We start from the raw sequence: 21,253 nt of genomic DNA, 5'->3' as shown, positions 1-21,253 counted from the left end.
TCTTATACATCCGATTATTCGGAGATTACGAACGGGATAAGATTATTGTTCAGCCCCATTCATGAAAGGTATGAAGTCTTCGGCACAGCCGAAGACAGTCCCGTTCTTACTTGTTTATTTTATATTTATCTTAAAAATCGTTAAGGTATGTAGATCTGTTCACTATATATTTCTTATCTTATACATCCGATTATTCGGAGATTACAAACGGGATAAGATTATTGTTCAGCCCCATTCATGAAAGGTATGAAGTCTTCGGCACAGCCGAAGACAGTCCCGTTCTTACTTGTTTTAAACTAGGATTAGCCCTTATGGACTTGTAAATGAATGCTTGAACATATTTCGCCCCTCTGGCAACCCCAACTGATGTGTTGACAGGTGCCATATGTACATATATATATAATTTTTGTTTTGACATTTCTTTTTATATTTTATTATTCATTCGAAATCTTTTAACTATCCCGAGTGTGACTCAACAAATTTGTGAATTTAAATTAAAATAAACTCTTGTATCAAAGAGAAAATATAAGAAATTTGCTAGTGTCTTTTCTATATCGAAAGTTTCGTTCGGAATATCATACGTTTCCCAGTGCGGCATTGCTATTTAGTTGCGCGTTTCGCGATATATCGCGCGTTTGCTTCACCCTTGTGTGCCGGAATTTCTGTCCAATTAAGGACCACACATAGCTACCGCCACCGTGACTAACCCGATTGCCATCATCAAAGCACCACATCATCGCCATCACCTCCGCATCCGCAGCAGCCACATACACCAAAAGGAAGGTAAAATTTATATCGCCTATCCCCTTAAACAAAAGCAAAGATACGATATATTTGCTATCCTCATTTCTTTTGGTGGTTTTTTGATACAACTCCTCGCAGTAATTTTCGTCTTTGGTATAAATATGGTTTTTGGGAATGTCTTCCAGCTCCCAAAATGACGCTATTTGTTTGTCCGGCGATACCTGTTAAAAAAATGACACACACCTGCCGGCTGGGCTGGCCGTTTCCGTTTGACCAGTTAATATCCAGCCAAATACTGTTTCCTGCGCAAGGAGGGTGCCTAGAACATTTTTTCGTATACCGCCTAGCATTATCTGTGCGTAAATATCCCCACCCAGAAAAAGATCTACTTGTTCATTCAAAAAGAACCTCCGATCTGCTAGCACCAAGCCCGGGAAATGTCATGGGGTTAATTTGACAGGTTGGCAGATTGCCAGTGAGCTGGGCTAAAACCAATGCTGTGGTGTGTATGCGTACATTCGGGTTTATTGATGACCGCAACTGAATGAAGCATGCCTCTTTAACTTGGGCTGACACCGTGTTGTTTATCCCTGACACTTGTGCATTTAGCTTCCGACTGGGCAGATTTATTCTTCTTTTAAGTCGCTCCGAAATAAACGAGCACTCTGATCCGGAGTCTATTAGGGCGCGGGCCGTAAAGTTTTCGTTGTTATAAAAGATATTGACTTGCGCAGTACCTAATAGAACCCCCTTGCTTGTATTCGCGAAACAGGAATTGAAGTTTTTTGGTTGATTATTTGCCGTGGCAAACTGACGTTGGGCCTGATTTAACAGATTGAAGCTTCAAACTTCACCATATACTTTCGTATATTGCACATATTGTTGCCTGAAAAAATTGATGAGATCGGTTGTATATATAGTATATATCCCCCACAACCGATTGTTCAGATAAGAAACTTTTCGTAATTACTGCCCTATTTTAAGAGCTAGAGGCTTCAAATTTCAACGAATGCTTACGTATATAGCATATATTGATGTCTGAAAAAATCATTGAGATCGGTGGTATACATAGTATATATCTCATACAACCGATTGTTCAGATAAGAAACTTTGCGCAATTTCTGCCCCGTTTTAACAGCTAGAGGCTTCAAATTTTGCCAAATGCTTACGTATATAGCGTATATTGTTGTCTGAAAAAATCATAGAGATCGGTGGTATATATATTATATACTTCATATAAACTGTCATTTTTGCCCCTTTTTTACGAATAGAAGCTTCAAAACTCATCAAATTTCATCAAATAGTTACGCATACTTCATATATTTTTGAAATACGTGATTCGTAGTCATAGTTTTTACATGCAGACCACAAAAAACGCGAAGCTTTGCATCCTCGCACAAAGTATCTACCTATTTTTATACCTTTCATAAAAATGAAATGGTATATTAATTTCGTCACGAAACCCAATATTGTAAGTCCTTAAAGGAAAATAGATAGACCCACCATTAAGTATACCGAAATAATCAGGTTGAAGATCTGAGTTGATTTAGCCATGTCCGTCTGTCTGTTTGTATGCAAACTAGTCCCTCAATTTTTGAGATATCTTGATAAAATTTGGTGAGCGGGTGTATTTCGGTGTCCGATTAGACATTTGTCGGAACCGGCCTGATCGGACCGCTATAGCATATATCCTCCATACAACCGATTTTTCAGAAAAAGAGGATTTTTGTAATATCTTACTCAATTTAACAGATTGAAGCTTCAAACTTCACCATATACTTTCGTATATTGCACATATTGTTGCCTGAAAAAATTGATGAGATCGGTTGTATATACAGTATATATCCCCCACAAGCGATTGTTCAGATAAGAAACTCTTCGTAATTACTGCCCTATTTTAAGAGCTAGAGGCTTCAAATTTCAGCGAATGCTTACGTATATAGCATATATTGTTGTGTCAAAAAATCATAGAGATCGGTGATATATATAATATATATATATTGGTATATATAGTATATATGTGGTGCGTCGACAACGTTATGACATAATACTATGCGTTAACGCACCCACAAAACGTTTAAGCTGCTCGCACCTTTAGAAGCGGCTGCCAAAATACAACCCTGCAAATAAGAACAAACAAACCTTTTATATTGTAAATAATTGAATTATCATTACTTCTTCACTTGTGTTTCCGTTTAATAAAATCATCATTAAATTCGCTGATAGTACCATATTTGTGACCCGCACGTTTCTGAACAATTCTTAAAATTTCTAAGTAAGAAGAATGTCTTTAAACGATAGTACAATGGTAACAAGTGGATCCTCCATTCCTGATGCCACACTGTCACAATTGCATACACCACGATTGCCGCTTCCCACGATGTCTGAGGAAAATATTGAAGCCTACTTTTATTCATTAGACTTCTGGTTCGAAGCTTCGCGAATTACAACTGACGCAGCAAAATTCAGCATCGTACTTGCAAGTGTACCTCCGACTAAACTTATGGAGCTTCGAACGTTTGTGGAGAGTGTACCTGCAACTGGACGTTACGTTTACATTCAGAAAAAGTTAATTGAGCATTTCACCGAAAGCCAGCAACGCCGCTTCCAAAGAGTTTTGAAAGAGCTCACCTTAGGGAATCGACGACCAAGTGATTTGTACAACGAGATGCGTCGCACCGCCGGCCCAACACTTAGTGAAAGCATTTTGCACGATCTTTGGTAAGTCGTTTACCTGCCTACACACAGGCAGCAATAATTGCAACAAGCGTACCTATTAGCGAAAAGATTAAAATCGCCGATTCTATAACTGACTGTGTCGCTCTCAAAGAAGGGCAGTTATGTGAGGTTAGTGTCGAACCTCAACAATCACGTGAGATTTCTAACCTACGAGCCGAGATTGCTGCTTTGACTAAGCAAGTCGGAAAGCTTTTAGATAACCAAAGTGTAAAAGTTCGCCCACGTTCTAGATCTTTATCCCGCTCAAGGTCAAATCAAAGTCAACAAAGTTGTTGGTATCACGCCAAATTTGGCAATAAAGCAACTAAATGCCGGCAGCCATGTTCATTCGCATCAACTGATCAAAAACAATCTACACAGTAACAATTCTCAGCTAATTTAATATCAGAGATCGGCAAACACTCTGGTTCTACGAAAAGTTATAGACTTTGCATTATTGACCCTTCATCCAACATCAAGTTTTTGATTGACTCAGGTGCTGATGTTTCTGTTATTCCGAAGTCAACAAAATTAGCTCGAGCAAGTCCTACAACTATGCAATTGTTTGCTGCGAACGGCACAGCCGTTTCTACTTATGGCGAAGTTATTTTAAATCTAAATTTAAAGCTTCGACGAGAGTTTTTGTGGAATTTCGTTATTGCGGATGTATCGCAAGCTAATTTGGGCGCAGATTTTCTTGGCTTCCACGGACTTGTTGTCGATTTACAAGGCCAATGGCTTGTTGACCGAGTTACGCTACTCAAGGCCCCATGTTCGACACAGGAGCTAGAATCTTCAAGCATCTCTACTATAAACTACACTCAAAAGTTTGCTGAACTACTTAGAGAGTTCACTGAAATTACACGCCCGAAGCCGATCGGTAGCCAAACAACGTCATCGATCTTCCATCGAATTACTACGAATGGAGAACCCACTTACGCACGACCTCGGCGCTTATCGCCGGAAAAATTAGCAGCTGCTCGTACGGAATTGGAATCTCTAATGAAGCTTGGGATTTGTCGTCCATCGTCAAGTAACTGGGCGAGCCCCTTGCATTTAGTTCGAAAAGCCGACGGTTCGTGGAGGCCCTGCGGCGATTATAGAGCCCTGAAAGCTATTACCACTCCGGACCGTTATCCGCTCCCTTTTCTCCAGGATTTTTCAACGATATTATCAGGTAAAACTATTTTTTATAAAATTGATCTACAAAAGGCATTTCATCAAGTGCCTATACACCCAGACGATATTTGCAAAACTGCGATTACAACCACATTTGGGTTATATGAGTTTACCCACATGACATTCGGCTTAAGGAATGCTGCACAAACCTTCCAGCGTCTTATTAACGAAGTGTTTCGCGGATTGGATTTTACGTTTACTTATCTAGACGATATTTGTATCGCTTCGAAATCCATTGAGGAACACAAAGAACATCTCCGTTTGGTATACAGTCGTTTGAGTACTAACAATCTAACGATCAATGTAGCTAAGTCCCGCTTCGGCGTATCAGAACTTGAATTTTTGGGCCACTCCATCACGAAAGATGGTATTCGACCCTTACCTACTCGTGTAGACGCGCTGATTAGTTTTAACCTGCCTGTCGTCTCAAAAGAGCTTAAACGCTTCTTGGCGATGCTGAATTTGTATCGAAGGTTTTTGCCTAATGCTCTGTTTCATCAATCGCCATTATTTGCTATGATTCCTGGCAACAAGAGAAACGACACCACTCGCCTTGTGTGGACGGAGAACGCAAAAAATTATTTTGAGGCATGTAAGGCACAGCTCGCTAATTGTGCCATGCTAGCTCACCCTCTGCCGGATGCGGAGCTCTCACTCTGGGTTGATGCATCCGACTACGCAGCCGGAGCGGTTTTAAATCAAGTTGTTGATGGGAATCTCCAGCCGCTTGGATTTTTTTCTGCGATTTACTTTGCTATGCGCCACTTTCGTTATATGGTGGAGGGTCGCAGTTGCCATGTTTATACTGATCATAAGCCTCTTACCTTTGCGTTTTCACAGGTACTACACAAAGCTTCAGATCGGCAAGTGAGAGAGTAGTTTGCGATGTTTGGACCGCTAACATTCGCCCTTTCATTACAAAGAAGTTCCGTAACCAGGCCCTACACGCAAAACACAACCTATCGCACCCTGGTATGCGCACCACAGCTAAATTGATGACTCAACAGTTTGTGTGGCCTGGTATTCAGCGCGACAGCAAAATGTTTGCCAAAACATGCGTTCAATGTCAAAAAAACAAAATTTTTCGTCACAATCAGAGCGTACTACAACGTCCAGAGTGTGCGAGACATCGCTTTGCACATTTGCACATCGACATCGTCGATGACTGCACCAATTGTTGCTAAAGCACTTCTCAGTGGCTGGATTGCTCGATTCGGCGTACCCATTGATATCAATTCCGACCTCGGACATCAGTTCGAAAGCGCCTTGTTTGGCGAACTGATGCGCTGCTTGGGAATTTCTAATTTACGCACCACTCCATATCATCCGCAGGCAAATGGATTGATAGAACGCTGGCATCGGACGCCCAAGGCCTCCCTTTTATGCCACCAAGTGGATCAGTGGACAACGTACTTGCCATTCATATTATTAGGCCTGCGTTCGGCCTTTAAAGCCGATATAGGTTGCACTCCAGCTGAATTAACGTACGGAACTACTCTTCGTCTACCATCAGATTTGTTCGTATCAGGTTCAAACCACGTCAACGAAGCAGATTTGGTTAGGGAACTGCGTAAGATAATGAATGAGCTACGACCGGTGGACACGAGTTGGCATTCGCCGAAAAAGCCTTTTGTAAATGCAAAATTAGATTCGACAGACAACGTTTTCATCAGGTATGACTCAATTCGTCCATCCCTGTCAGCACCTTACAAGGGGCCGTACAAAGTTCTCAGCCCAAATCCGAAATTTTATGTGATCGATGTCAATGGGAATAAATCGAAAATTTCAATCGATCGTCTAAAACCCGCCTTCATCGCTCAATCTACAGCTTTCTAGGAGGGGAATACTGTGGTGCGTCGACAACGTTATGACTTAATACTATGCGTTAACGCACCCACAAAACATTCAAGCTGCTCGCAGCTTTAGAAGCGGCTGCCAAAATACAACCCTACAAATAAGAACAAACAAACCTTTTTTATTGTAAATAATTAATTGTCATTACTTCTTCACTTGTGTCTCGCTGATAGTACCATATATATATATTGTATATATATATTTTTTTTTGCGATTTCGGCCCCATTTTAACAGCTAGAAGCTTCAAATTTCACCAAATGCTTACGTGTATAGCATATATTGATGTCTGAAAAAATCATTGAGATCGGTGGTATACATAGTATATATCTCATACAACCGATTGTTCAGATAAGAAACTTTGCGCAATTTCTGCCCCGTTTTAACAGCTAGAAGCTTTAAATTTCACCAAATGCTTACGTGTATAGCTTCTATTGTTGTCTGAAAAAATCATAGAGATCGGTGGTATATATATTATATACTTCATAAAAACTGTCTTTTTTGCCGCTTTTTTACGGATAGAAGCTTCAAAATTCATCAAATAGTTACGTTTACTTCATATATTTTTGAAATATGTGATTCGTAGTCATAGTTTTTACATGCAGACACAAAAAACGTGAAGCTTTGCATCCTCACACAAAGAACCTACCTATTTTTATACATTTCATGAAAATGAAATGGTATAATAATTTCGTCACGAAACCCAAAATTGTAAGTTCTTAAAGGAAAATAGATAGACCCAACATTAAGTATACCGAAATAATCAGGTTGATTTAGCTATGTCCGTCTGTCTGTTCGTATGCAAACTAGTTCCTCAATTTTTGAGATATCTTGATAAAATTTGGTGAGCGGGTGTATTTGGGTGTCCGATTAGACATTTGTCGGAACCGGCCGGATCGGACCACTATAGCATATATCCTCCATACAACCGATTTTTCAGAAAAAGAGGATTTTTGTAATATCTTACTCAATTTAACAGATTGAAGCTTCCAACTTCACCATATACTTTCGTATATTGCACATAATGTTGCCTGAAAAAATTGATGAGATCGGTCGTATATATAGTATATATCCCCCACAACCGATTGTTCAGATAAGAAACTTTTCGTATTTACTGCCCTATTTTAAGAGCTAGAGGCTTCAAATTTCAACGAATGCTTACGTATATAGCATATATTGTTGTCTGAAAAAATCATACAGATCGGTGGTATATATAGTATATATATGGTGGTATATATAGTATATATATATAGTATATATATATAGTATATATATATTTTTTCGCAATTTTAGCCCCGTTTTAACAGCTAGAAGCTTCAAATTTCGCCGAACGCTTACGTATATGGCATATATTGTTGTCTGAAAGAATCATAGAGATCGGTTGTATATATAGTATATATCTCATACAACCGATTGTTCAGATAAGAAACTTTTCGCAATTTCTACCCCATTTTAACAGCTATAAGCTTCAAATTTCACCGATTGCTTACGTATATAGTATATATTGTTGTGTCAAAAAATCATAGAGATCGGCGATATATATAATATATATATCATGGTATATATAGTATATATATAGTATATATATATTTTTTTTTTTGCGATTTCGGCCCCATTTTAACAGCTAGAAGCTTCAAATTTCACCAAATGCTTACGTGTATAGCATATATTGATGTCTGAAAAAATCATTGAGATCGGTGGTATACATAGTATATATCTCATACAACCGATTGTTCAGATAAGAAACTTTGCGCAGCTTCTGCCCCGTTTTAACAGCTAGAAGCTTAAAATTTCACCAAATGCTTACGCATATAGCATATATTCTTGTCTGAAAAAAATCATAGAGATCGGTGGTATATATATTATATACTTCATATAAACTGTCATTTTTGGCCCTTTTTTACGGCTAGAAGCTTCAAAATTCATCAAATTTCATCAAATAGTTACGTTTAGGTCATATATTTGTGAAATACGTGATTCGTAGTCATAGTTTTTACATGCAGACCACAAAAAACGTGAAGCTTTGCATCCTCACACAAAGTACCTACCTATTTTTATACCTTTCATGAAAATGAAATGGTATATTAATTTCGTCACGAAACCCAAAATTGTAAGTTCTTAAAGGAAAATAGATAGACCCAACATTAAGTATACCGAAATAATCAGGTTGATTTAGCTATGTCCGTCTGTCTGTTCGTATGCAAACTAGTCCCTCAATTTTTGAGATATCTGGATAAAATTTGGTGAGCGGGTATATTTGGGTGTCCGATTAGACATACAACCGATTTTTCAGAAAAAGAGGATTTTTGTCATATCTTACTCAATTTAACAGATTGAAGCTTCAAACTTCACCACATAATTTCGTATATTGCACATATTGTTGCCTGAAAAAATTGATGAGATCGGTCGTATATATAGTATATATCCCCCACAACCGATTGTTCAGATAAGAAACTTTTCGTAATTACTGCCCTATTTTAAGAGCTAGAGGCTTCAAATTTCAACGAATGCCTCCGTATATAGCATATATTGTTGTCTGAAAAAATCATAAGGTCGGTTGTATATATAGTATATATATTGTGGTATATATAGTATATATATGGTGGTATATATAGTATATATATAGTATATATATATATATATATATTCGCAATCTTATCCCCATTTTAACAGCTAGAAGCTTCAAATTTCACCGAATGCTTGCGTATATGGCATATATTGTTGTCTGAAAAAATCATAGAGATCGGTTGTATATATAGTATATATCTCATTAACCGATTGTTCAAATAAGACACTTTTCGCAATTTCTACCCCATTTTAACAGCTATAAGCTTCAAACTTCACCGATTGCTTACGTATATAGTATATATTGTTGTGTCAAAAAATCATAGAGATCGGTGATATATATAATATATGTATATATGATGGTATAATTAGTATATATATATTATTTTTTGCGATTTCGGCCCCATTTTAACAGCTAGAAGCTTCAAATTTCACCAAATGCTTACGTGTATAGCATATATTGATGTCTGAAAAAATCATTGAGATCGGTGGTATACATAGTATATATCTCATACAACCGATTGTTCAGATAAGAAACTTTGCGCAAAATCTGCCCCGTTTTAACAGCTAGAATCTTCAAATTTCACCAAATGTTTACGCATATAGCATATATTGTTTTCTAAAAAAAATACTAGAAAAATGAAAAAAATGCCATAATTCTATACAAAATACGAAAAAAGGGATGAAACATGGTAACTGGATTGGTTTATTGACGCAAAATATAACTTTGGAAAAAACTTTGTAAAATGGGTGTGACACCTACCATATTAAGTAGAAGAAAATGAAAAAGTTCTACAAGGCGAAATCAACAGCCCTTGGAATCTTGGCAGGAATACTGTTAGTGGTATTGCATATATAAATAAATTAGCAGTACCCGACAGATGATTTTCTGGATCACCTGGTCCACATTTTGGTCGATATCGCGAGAACACCTTCACATATACATCTAAGGGCCACTCGCTTTTAAAACCCTCATTAATACCTTTAATTTGATATCCATATCGTACAAACACATTCTAGAGTCACCCCTGGCCCACCCTAATGGCGATATCTCGAAAAGGCGTCCACCTATAGACCTAATGCCCACTCCCTCTTAAAATGCTCAGTAACACCTTTCGTTTGATACCCATATCGTACAAACATTCTAGAGTCACCTCTGGCCCACCCTAATGGCGATATCTCGAAAAGGCGTCCACCTATAGACCTAATGTCCACTCCCTCTTAAAATGCTCAGTAACACCTTTCGTTTGATACCCATATCGTACAAACATTCTAGAGTCACCCCTGGCCCACCCTATTGGCGATGTCTCGAAAAGGCCTCCACCTATAGACCTAATGCCCACTCCCTCTTAAAATGCTCAGTAACACATTTCGTTTGATACCCATATCGTACAAACATTCTAGAGTCACCCCTGGCCCACCCTAATGGCGATATCTCGAACAGGCGTCCACCTATATACCTAATGCCCACTCCCTCTTAAAATGCTCAGTAACACCTTTCGTTTGATACCCATATCGTACAAACATTCTAGAGTCATCCTTGGTCCACCTTTATGGCGATATCTCGAAAAGGCGTCCACCTATAGAACTAAGGATTACTCCCTTTTAAAATACTCATTACCACCTTTCATTTAATACCCATATCGTACAAACACATTCTAGAGTCACCCTGGCCCACCCTAATGGCGATATCTCAAAAAGGCGTCCACCTATAGACCTAATGCCCACTCACTCTTAAAATGCTCAGTAACACCTTTCGTTTGATACCCATATAGTACAAACATTATAGAGTCACCCCTGGCCCACACTAATGGCGATATCTCGAAAAGACGTCCACCAATAGACCTAATGCCCACTCCCTCTTAAAATGCTCAGTAACACCTTTCGTTTGATACCCATATCGTACAAACACATTCTAGAGTCACCCCTGGCCCACCCTAATGACGATATCTCGAAAAGGCGTCCACTTATAGACCTAATGCCCACTCCCTCTTAAAATGCTCAGTAACACCTTTCGTTTGATACCAATATCGTACAAACATTCTAGAATCACCCTTGGTCCACCTTTATGGCGATATCTCGAAAAGGCGTCCACCTATAGAACTAAGGATTACTCCCTTTTAAAATACTCATTACCATCTTTCATTTGATACCCATATCATACAAACACATTCTAGAGTCACCCCTGGCCCACCCTAATGGCGACATTTCGAAAAGGCGTCCACCTATAGACCTATTTTGTCTCCATAGCTCTCAACTGAGTATGTAATGTTCGGTTGCACCCGAACTTAGCCTTCCCTACTTGTTAATTTTATATTTATCTTAAAAATTGTTTAGATATGTTCAAATTTCACCAAATGTTTACGTGTATAGCATATACTGTTGTCTGAAAAAATCATTGAGATCGGTGGTATATATAGTATATATCTCATACAACCGATTGTTCAGATAAGCAACTTTGCGCAATTTCTGCCCCATGTTAGCAGCTAGAAGCTTCAAATTTCACCAAATGCTTACGTATATAGTATATATTGTTGTCTGAAAAAATCATTGAGATCGGTTGTATATATTATATACCCCATATAAATTGTATTTTTTTGCCCTTTTTTACGGCTAGAAGCTTCAAAATTCATCAAATTTCATCAAATAGTTACGTTTTCGTCATATATTTTTGAAATACGTGATTCGTAGTCATAGTTTTACACGCAGACCACAAAAAACCTGAAACTTTGCATCCTCACACAAAGTACCTACCCGTTTTTTATTTTATATTTATCTTAAAATCGTTAAGGTATGTAGATCTGTTCACTATATATTTCTTATCTTATACATCCGATTATTCGGAGATTACGAACGGGATAAGATTATTGTTCAGCCCCATTCATGAAAGGTATGAAGTCTTCAGCACAGCCGAAGACAGTCCCGTTCTTACTTGTTTATTTTATATTTATCTTAAAAATCGTTTAGATATTTTCAAATTTCACCAAATGTTTACGTGTATAGCATATACTGTTGTCTGAAAAAATCATTGAGATCGGTGGTATATATAGTATATATCTCATACAACCGATTGTTCAGATAAGCAACTTTGCGCAATTTCTGCCCATGTTAGCAGCTAGAAGCTTCAAATTTCACCAAATGCTTACGTATATAGTATATATTGTTGTCTGAAAAAATCATTGAGATCGGTTGTATATATATTATATACCCCATATAAATTGTATTTTTTTGCCCTTTTTTACGGCTAGAAGCTTCAAAATTCATCAAATTTCATCAAATAGTTACGTTTACGTCATATGTTCTTGAAATACGTGATTCGTAGTCATAGTTTTTACACGCATACCACAAAAAACCTGAAACTTTGCATCCTCACACAAAGTACCTACCTATTTTTACACCTTTCATGAAAATGAAATGTTATATTAATTTCGTCACGAAACCCAAAATTGTAAGTCCTTAAAGGAAAATAGATAGACCCAACATTAAGTATACCGAAATAATCAGGTTGAAGAGCCGAGTTGATTTAACCAAGTCCGTCTGTCGGTCTGTCTGTTTGTGTGCAAACTAGTCCCTCAATTTTTGAGATATCTTGATAAAATTTGGTGAGCGGGTGTATTTGGGTGTCCGATTAGACATTTGTCGGAACCGGCCGGATCGGACCACTATAGCATATATCCTCCATACAACCGATTTTTCAGAAAAAGAGGATTTTTGTAATATCTTACTCAATTTAACAGATTGAAGCTTCAACCTTCACCATATAATTTCGTATATTGCACATATTGTTGCCTGAAAAAATTGATGAGATCGGTCTTATATATAGTATATATCCCCCACAACCGATTGTTCAGATAGAAACTTTTCGTAATTACTGCCCTATTTTAAGAGCTAGAGGCTTCAAATTTCAACGAATGCTTACGTATATAGCATATATTGTTGTCTGAAAATCATAAAGATCGGTGGTATATATAGTATATATATGGTGGTATATATAGTATATATATATAGTATATATATATATATTTTCGCAATTTTAGCCCCATTTTAACAGCTAGAAGCTTCAAATTTCACCGATTGCTTACGTATATAGTATATATTGTTGTGTCAAAAAATCATAGAGATCGGTCATATATATAATATATATATCATGGTATAAATAGTATATATATATAGTATATATATTATTTTTTTTGCGATTTCGGCCCCATTTTAACAGCTAGAAGCTTCAAATTTCACCAAATTCTTACGTGAATAGCATATATTGATGTCTGAAAAAATCATTGAGATCGGTGGTATACATAGTATATATCTCATACAACCGATTGTTCAGATAAGAAACTTTGCGCAATTTCTGCCCCGTTTTAACAGCTAGAAGCTTCAAATTTCACCAAATGCTTACGTATATAGCATACATTGTTGTCTGAAAAAATCATAGAGATCGGTGGTAATATATTATATACTTCATATAAACTGTCATTTTTGGCCCTTTTTTACGGCTAGAAGCTTCAAAATTCATCAAATTTTATCAAATAGTTACGCTTAGGTCATATACTTTTGAAATACGTGATTCGTAGTCATAGTTTTTAAATGCAGAACAAAAAACGTGAAGCTTTGCATCCTCACACAAAGTACCTACCTATTTTTATACCTTTCATGAAAATGAAATGGTATATTAATTTCGTCACGAAACCCAAAATTGTAAGTTCTTAAAGGAAAATAGATAGACCCAACATTAAGTATACCGAAATAATCAGGTTGATTTAGCTATGTCCGTCTGTCTGTTCGTATGCAAACTAGTCCCTCAATTTTTGAGATATCTGGATAAAATTTGGTGAGCGGGTATATTTGGGTGTCCGATTAGACATACAACCGATTTTTCAGAAAAAGAGGATTTTTGTCATATCTTACTCATTTAACAGATTGAAGCTTCAAACTTCACCACATAATTTCGTATATTGCACATATTGTTGCCTGAAAAAATTGATGAGATCGGTCGTATATATAGTATATATCCCCACAACCGATTGTTCAGATAAGAAACTTTTCGTAATTACTGCCCTATTTTAAGAGCTTAGAGGCTTCAAATTTCAACGAATGCCTCCGTATATAGCATATATTGTTGTCTGAAAAAATCATAAGGTCGGTGTATATATAGTATATATATGGTGGTATATATAGTATATATATAGTATATATATATATATATATATATATTCGCAATCTTATCCCCATTTTAACAGCTAGAAGCTTCAAATTTCACCGAATGCTTGCGTATATGGCATATATTGTTGTCTGAAAAAATCATAAAGATCGGTGGTATATATAGTATATATATGGTGGTATATATAGTATATATATATAGTATATATATATATATTTTCGCAATTTAGCCCCATTTTAACAGCTAGAAGCTTCAAATTTCACCGATTGCTTACGTATATAGTATATATTGTTGTGTCAAAAAATCATACTAAAACTTTTCGCAATTTCTACCCCGTTTTAACAGCTATAAGCTTCATATTTCACCGATTGCTTACGTATATAGTATATATTGTTGTGTCAAAAAATCATAGAGATCGGTGATATGTATAATATATATATGATGGTATATATAGTATATATATTTTTTTTTTGTTGCGATATCGGCCCCATTTTAACAGCTAGAAGCTTCAAATTTCACCAAATGCTTACGTTTATAGCATATATTGATGTCTAAAAAAATCATTGAGATCGGTGGTATACATAGTATATATCTCATACAACCAATTGTTCAGATAAGAAACTTTGCGCAATTTCTGCCCCGTTTTAACAGCTAGAAGCTTCAAATTTCACCAAATGCTTACGCATATAGCATATATTGTTGTCTGAACAAATCATAGAGATCGGTGGTATATATATTATATACTTCATATAAACTGTCATTTTTGGCCCTTTTTTACGGATAGAAGCTTCAAAATTCATCAAATTTCATCAAATAGTTACGTTTAGGTCATATATTTTTGAAGTACGTGATTCGTGGTCATAGTTTTACATGCAGACCACAAAAAACGTGAAGCTTTGCATCCTCACACAAAGTACCTACCTATTTTTATACGTTTCATGAAAATGAAATGGTATATTAATTTCGTCACGAAACCCAAAATTGTAAGTCCTTAAAGGAAAATAGATAGACCCAACATTAAGTATACCGAAATAATCAGGTCGAAGAGCTGAGTTGATTTAGCCATGTCCGTCTGTCCATCTGTCTGTTCGTATGCAAACTAGTCCCTCAATTTTTGAGATATCTTGATAAAATTTGTTGAGCGGGTGTATTTGGGTGTCCGATTAGACATTTGTCGGAACCGGCCGGATCGAACCACCATATCTTACTTAATTTAATAGATTGAAGCTTCAAACTTCACCATATAATTTCGTATATTGCACATATTGTTGCCTGAAAAAATTGATGAGATCGGTCGTATATATAGTATATATCCCCCACAATCGATTGTTCGGATAAGAAACTTTTCGTAATTACTGCCCTATTTTAAGAGCTAGAGGCTTCAAATTTCAACGAATGCTTACGTATATAGCATATATTGTTGTCTGAAAAAATCATAAAGATCGGTGGTATATATAGTATATATATGGTGGTATATATATTATATATATATAGTATATATATATAAATATTTTGGCAATTTTAGCCCTATTTTAACAGCTAGAAGCTTCAAATTTCACCGAATGCTTACGTATATGGCATATATTGTTGTCTGGAAAAATCATAGAGATCGGTTGTATATATAGTATATATCTCATACAACCGATTGTTCAGATAAGAAACTTTGCGCAATTTCTGCCCCGTTTTAACAGCTAGAAGCTTCAGATTTCACCAAATGCTTACGTATATAGCATATATTGTTGTCTGAAAAAATCATAGAGATCGGTGGTACATACTTTATATACCCCATATAAACTGTGTTTTTTCCCCCTTTTTTACGGCTAGAAGCTTCAAAATTCATAACATTTCATCAAATAGTTACGTTTACGTCATATATGGTTGAAATACGTGATTCGTAGTCATAGTTTTTACACGCAGACCACAAAAAACTTGAAATTTTGCATCCTCACACAAAGTACCTACCTATTTTTTATTTTATATTTATCTTAAAAATCGTTTAGGTATGTAGATCTGTTCATTATATATTTCTTATTTTATATATCCGATTATTCGGAGATTACGAACGGCATAAGATTATTGTTAAGCCCCATTCATGAAAGGTATGAAGTCTTCAGCACAGCCGAAGACAGTCCCGTCCTTACTTGTTTATTTTATATTTATCTTAAAAATCGTTTAGGTATGTAGATCTGTTCACTAGATATTTCTTATATTATACATCCGATTATTCGGAGATTACGAACGGGATAAAATTATTGTTCAGCCCCATTCATGAAAGGTATGAAGTCCCGTCCTTACTTGTCATTTCTTCATTTTTACTACTGGGATCTTTATTGTTATAATTTTTGTTAGTTTCCGATCTAGTAGTAACTTTTAATATTTTGCACGCTTCTACCGATATTTGTTTTAGGTCTTTAATATCTATGCGTGATAATGCGTCGGCTACATAGTTTTCTTTACCTGCGATATTATTATTAATTGGTCTGGAAGCACTGCGACCTTTTTGCATATCTATTGTGCAAGACCTTTCAGCCCAATTTTGTATCTGGAGGCTCTTGATGTGTCTATGTACCTCTTCAGGCCTTTCACTATATATCACATAGGGACTAAGAGTCCCACCACCTAGACGGGATAGTCTCTGCCTAGCTAGAGCGATGCATTCGCAGAGAATGTGAACCGGCGTTTCATCATCCAGCTCACAGAAACGACAAATTTGGGTATCAGATAGATTTAATTTACTTAGGTGATATCGTAGACCGCAGTGTCCCGTGTAGTAGCTAGTAAGAGTTCTTAGGTCCTCCCTGCTTAGGTTAATGAGTTTGGCTTATACTTTCGTTGCCGGAAGTATAAACAGTTTGGCCTGCCTTTGCCCTGGGCAATCAACCCAGTGACGTCTGAATTGTTTAGTTTCCCAGTTACTTATAGTTTCCCTGGTGTGTGCTTTTGTGAGTCCACAAAAGGGCTCTGGACTATAAAATGCTGACGTATCACTCTGCTTTGCTAGGTAATCTGCATGTTCATTACCTTCATGTCCCTGATATCCGGGAACCTATCCCAACAAAACCTTGTTTTTGGCTCCCAGGGCATTAGGGATTTCAGTGCATTCATCCACCAGCTTAGATGTAACTATGTAGGATTGCAGGGCACGCCTGGCTGTCCGAAATAATGTAGATGCTCTTCGATGTTGAGCCTCTCCGCAGACATTCTCTACCACATACCTCTATTGCATGAATTTCTGCCTGAAATATCGTAGGGTAACATCCCATTGGTATCGATTTTTTGAAGTTTGGCCCATAGATGCCAGCTCCCGTTCTTCCGTCATCTAATTTCAATCCATCCGTGTACCAGACCTCTGTGTCAGGGTCGTTATAAGGATTCCCTATTTCCCAGTGGGTCCTGTCCAAAATGGGCACTTCAAAGTTCCGTGAGATTCTGAGCTTAGGAGACATTACGTCACGCGTACTTGCGATATACTCCACCTCGAAATCATATTCTTCCAAATCTAATCTGATTCTAGTTAACTTTGATGACGGATTTTTCATCGAAAATAGGAATGTTAAGGGCCTGTGGTCTGTTTTGACCAAAAATTGTCTACTGTAAATGTATGGTCTAAAATATGTTATGGCCCAATGAATGGCCGCTAATTATTTCTCAATTGTTGCTTTATTAATTTCTCCTTTAGTAAATGATCTTGATGCATAGGCAATTTGCAATTGTTTTCCTTCATACTCTTGGCTTAACACTGCTCCGCAAGCATACCCACTTGCGTCAGTTGTTATACAAAAATGTATATTGAAATCGGGATATTGTAGGATATTAGGGCTTATTAACGCAGCTTTCAAATAGTCAATGGATTTTTGCAATCCTCTGTCCAGTCGAAAACTACATTTTTCTTGCAAAGTCTTGTTATTATTCTAGAATATTCTGCAAAATTTGGAATAAATCTTCTGTAATAATTGCAAAATGCGACGAATCTTTTCGCCTCATCCGCATTTTTAGTGGTTGGGAAATTTTTAACAGTTTACTGGGGTCTGGCAAAATTCCTTTGCTTGTGCATTTATGACCAAGGTAAGTTACTTCTTGGTTGAAAAATAAACATTTATCCGGATGTAATTTTAAATTATATCTTCTACAAGTTGCGAAAATATCTCGTAAATTTTTAATCATATGATTTTCGGAGCATCCTAATACGACTAAATCGACCATGTTAGAAATGCTTGTGAAGGTTTTAAGCCTGCAAATGCTAATGTCATCATTCTCTGGAATGAGTTCGGTGCTACTTTAAGGCCATACGATAATCTTTTAAATCGCGTAAAATTAAACACTTTATGTGTACGAAGTTTAAACATTAAATGTGTAGTCATGCGCAAATTTACGCTTTATATGTTTAATAGCTTAAGCACCGAAGTTGTAAACTTACACAGTATTACCCATCGATGTGTAATTTTCAACTTTAACCCTACACTAGTCGAAATATACATACGGGCATGGGCTTTTTGTAATTTTCGCTTGGTTTTGTTCCAGTTAGATTAGTTTAGCTATCTTTTTATAAAAACGTATGCCAATATATAATATAAACATTAGAAGTAAATGTTTATGACTATGAAAATTTCGCGAAAAATTTCAAGTTTTTACTTAGAGTTTTTTAGAATTTTTTTGAGTATGCAGCATTGAATTCTAGTATAATGATGTGATAACCTTAAGACGCAAAATTTTTTTTTATTTGTGGCCACTTTGTTAACGGACTGCCACATTTGCTTTCATACAAACTTTTGAATGAAATATTTTTATATTCATAAAAAAATGTCAAAAATCAAGAAAATTTTTACCGACTTAATATTAACACATCACTGCACTAAAATTCAATGAGCTACAAAACTGCATACTCGAATTCTAAAACTCTTAGTAAAATCTTGTCCATAAAGTTTTAAACTTAAACTTATATTGCCTATTATGTGTTGACATATATTTTTATAAAAAAATAGCGAAAATAATTTAGCTAGAGCAAAACCCTGTGAAAATTGCAAAAAGTCCCTGCCCTTACATATATTTCGACCAGTGTATAAGCACAATAAATTATCAATTTTCTTTTCTAAAGTTTAATTTAATTAAAATCTACTAAATATCAGTTTTTAACCCATGAGAATTTCAATAAATAAGAAATATATATATTTTGGTGTCACATTTTTATAATTTATAATTATAATTTTTAGAATTGTATTTTCTTTTTAATATGAAAATTTTTTATAACTTACATCAAAATGCATAAATATATAACTTGTGTCTTCGCCAAAATATTTTGCAATGCCGCATACTATATATATCAATAGTATTGAATGTTTCGACCCTGGTTTTTTTACTTGAATTATTTAAAAAACTTTCTGTGAATGTATGGGCCTTAATACCCACCAGTTGCTCGAAGTGTTGCGAAATGTATTCGCTTTCAAAAATATATGGCCATTCTGCTTGTATTTCTGTAATTGACGGTATATTTTCCAAATTGCATTGCATAGCAGTCCTTCATGTACGTTGTTATTGATAGCTTTTCCTCACAACTGCCAGCAGCTCCGTGCATTTGTTTCAAAAAGTTATGTTTTTTTTCGCTTGTCTTTGCATTCCGATAAGTTATTGGGCTGCCAATTATTGCATGTTTGTTGCAGCAGATTTGAGCGTCTTCTTTGCTTACGAACAAATTTTTTTTTTTTTTGTTTCATTTCACAAATATTATACTCGTATATCTTTAATATATATAAATTGATTTACCTGCGCTTATAAATATTATTAGTAAACAATAATAATCACTTTTGTGCACCAAATATTATTTAATATTAATTAACTCATTGCAATACCACGATTTAAGTCTTTTAATCCACAAGCGTTCATTACGAATGTCTTTCGTGCATGATCGTGCGTTGTTTGAACGATTTTGTGTGTTAAACGAAACATTGCATGCAATTGTACGCAATAAATTCTTACTTTGAAACATTGGCTGTGTACGTGTAAACACGCTTGTTGAACTTTACATTTTGCATGCGCAAATTCGATGAAATTTACAAATTAAATGTTCGAAATTCCTTTAATATGTATACTTGTTATCATAAGAACCGCAATACTACACAAAAAATGTTTGAGAGTAAATTTTAAGCATTTTTTGCGCTTTAGTACGCACTATTTTGTTGAAAGGTCAACTTATTTCTTGGGTAAAATTACATGCTGTTTTTAGAGTGTATCTTCTGTAAAGGATGTGATATCTCTCGATTCCTCGCTGAGTTCAATCTGGTGAAATCCAGACATTAAGTCTAGGCATGAAAAATATTTAGCTCTTCCTAACTGATGTAGTATGTCATCAATTCTTGGTAAAGGGAATTTATCTGCGGTTAATTTTTTATTTACCTGTCTGTAATCTACAACCATTCTCCATCTTTTTTCTTGGTTATTCGGTAGTGATTTTTTCGGTACTAATAAAATTTGACTATTAAATTCTGAAATTGAAAGTTCTATTATGTCATCTTTAATTAATTTATTTACTTGTTTATTAATTTCACTCTTATGAGCTTCTGGTATTCTATAATTTTTTACGTAGACTGGGTTATTGTCTTTCATATGAAGTTTTTGTTTGTAAACATTATTAGTGGTAATTGATTCTGTTTCCAATGAAAAAGTGTCAATGAATTCTGCACATAATGCATTCAGTGATTTATTTGCAAAGTTTGGATAATTTTTATTTAACCTTTCTAATTTTTCCTTATTGTTGGCCTCATTTTCGAGTTTATTATTTTTAACTATTGTATAATCATTCAAGTTTTCTGTACGTATATTAAAATCTTGAAGTATTGCATTTTTATTTGTTGTATTTATAATTTGAACAAATGTTTGTTGTGAATTTGCTAGTGTGTTTGCAATAAAAATACCTTCAGACAATTTTTGTTGTGGAATTAGTAAATCTGAATAGTTATTATACTCAGTTGAGCAGAGCTCACAGAGTATATTAACTTTGATTGGATAACGGTTGGTTGTAGAGGTATAAAGGAATCGAGA

General features: G+C 35.7%; 1 pseudogene; it reads left to right on the top strand.

The window, feature by feature from the left end:
- LOC137235356 (transmembrane protein 161B-like) overlaps window positions 1–21,253 on the top strand; it is a 120,545-nt pseudogene that overhangs the window by 29,812 nt on the left and 69,480 nt on the right.

Source organism: Eurosta solidaginis, chromosome X (genome assembly GCF_040869045.1).
Source record: "Eurosta solidaginis isolate ZX-2024a chromosome X, ASM4086904v1, whole genome shotgun sequence".
NCBI lineage: Eukaryota > Metazoa > Arthropoda > Insecta > Diptera > Tephritidae > Eurosta > Eurosta solidaginis.
The sequence above is the reverse complement of the archived record's forward strand: the minus strand, read 5'-3'. Positions and strand labels throughout refer to the sequence as shown.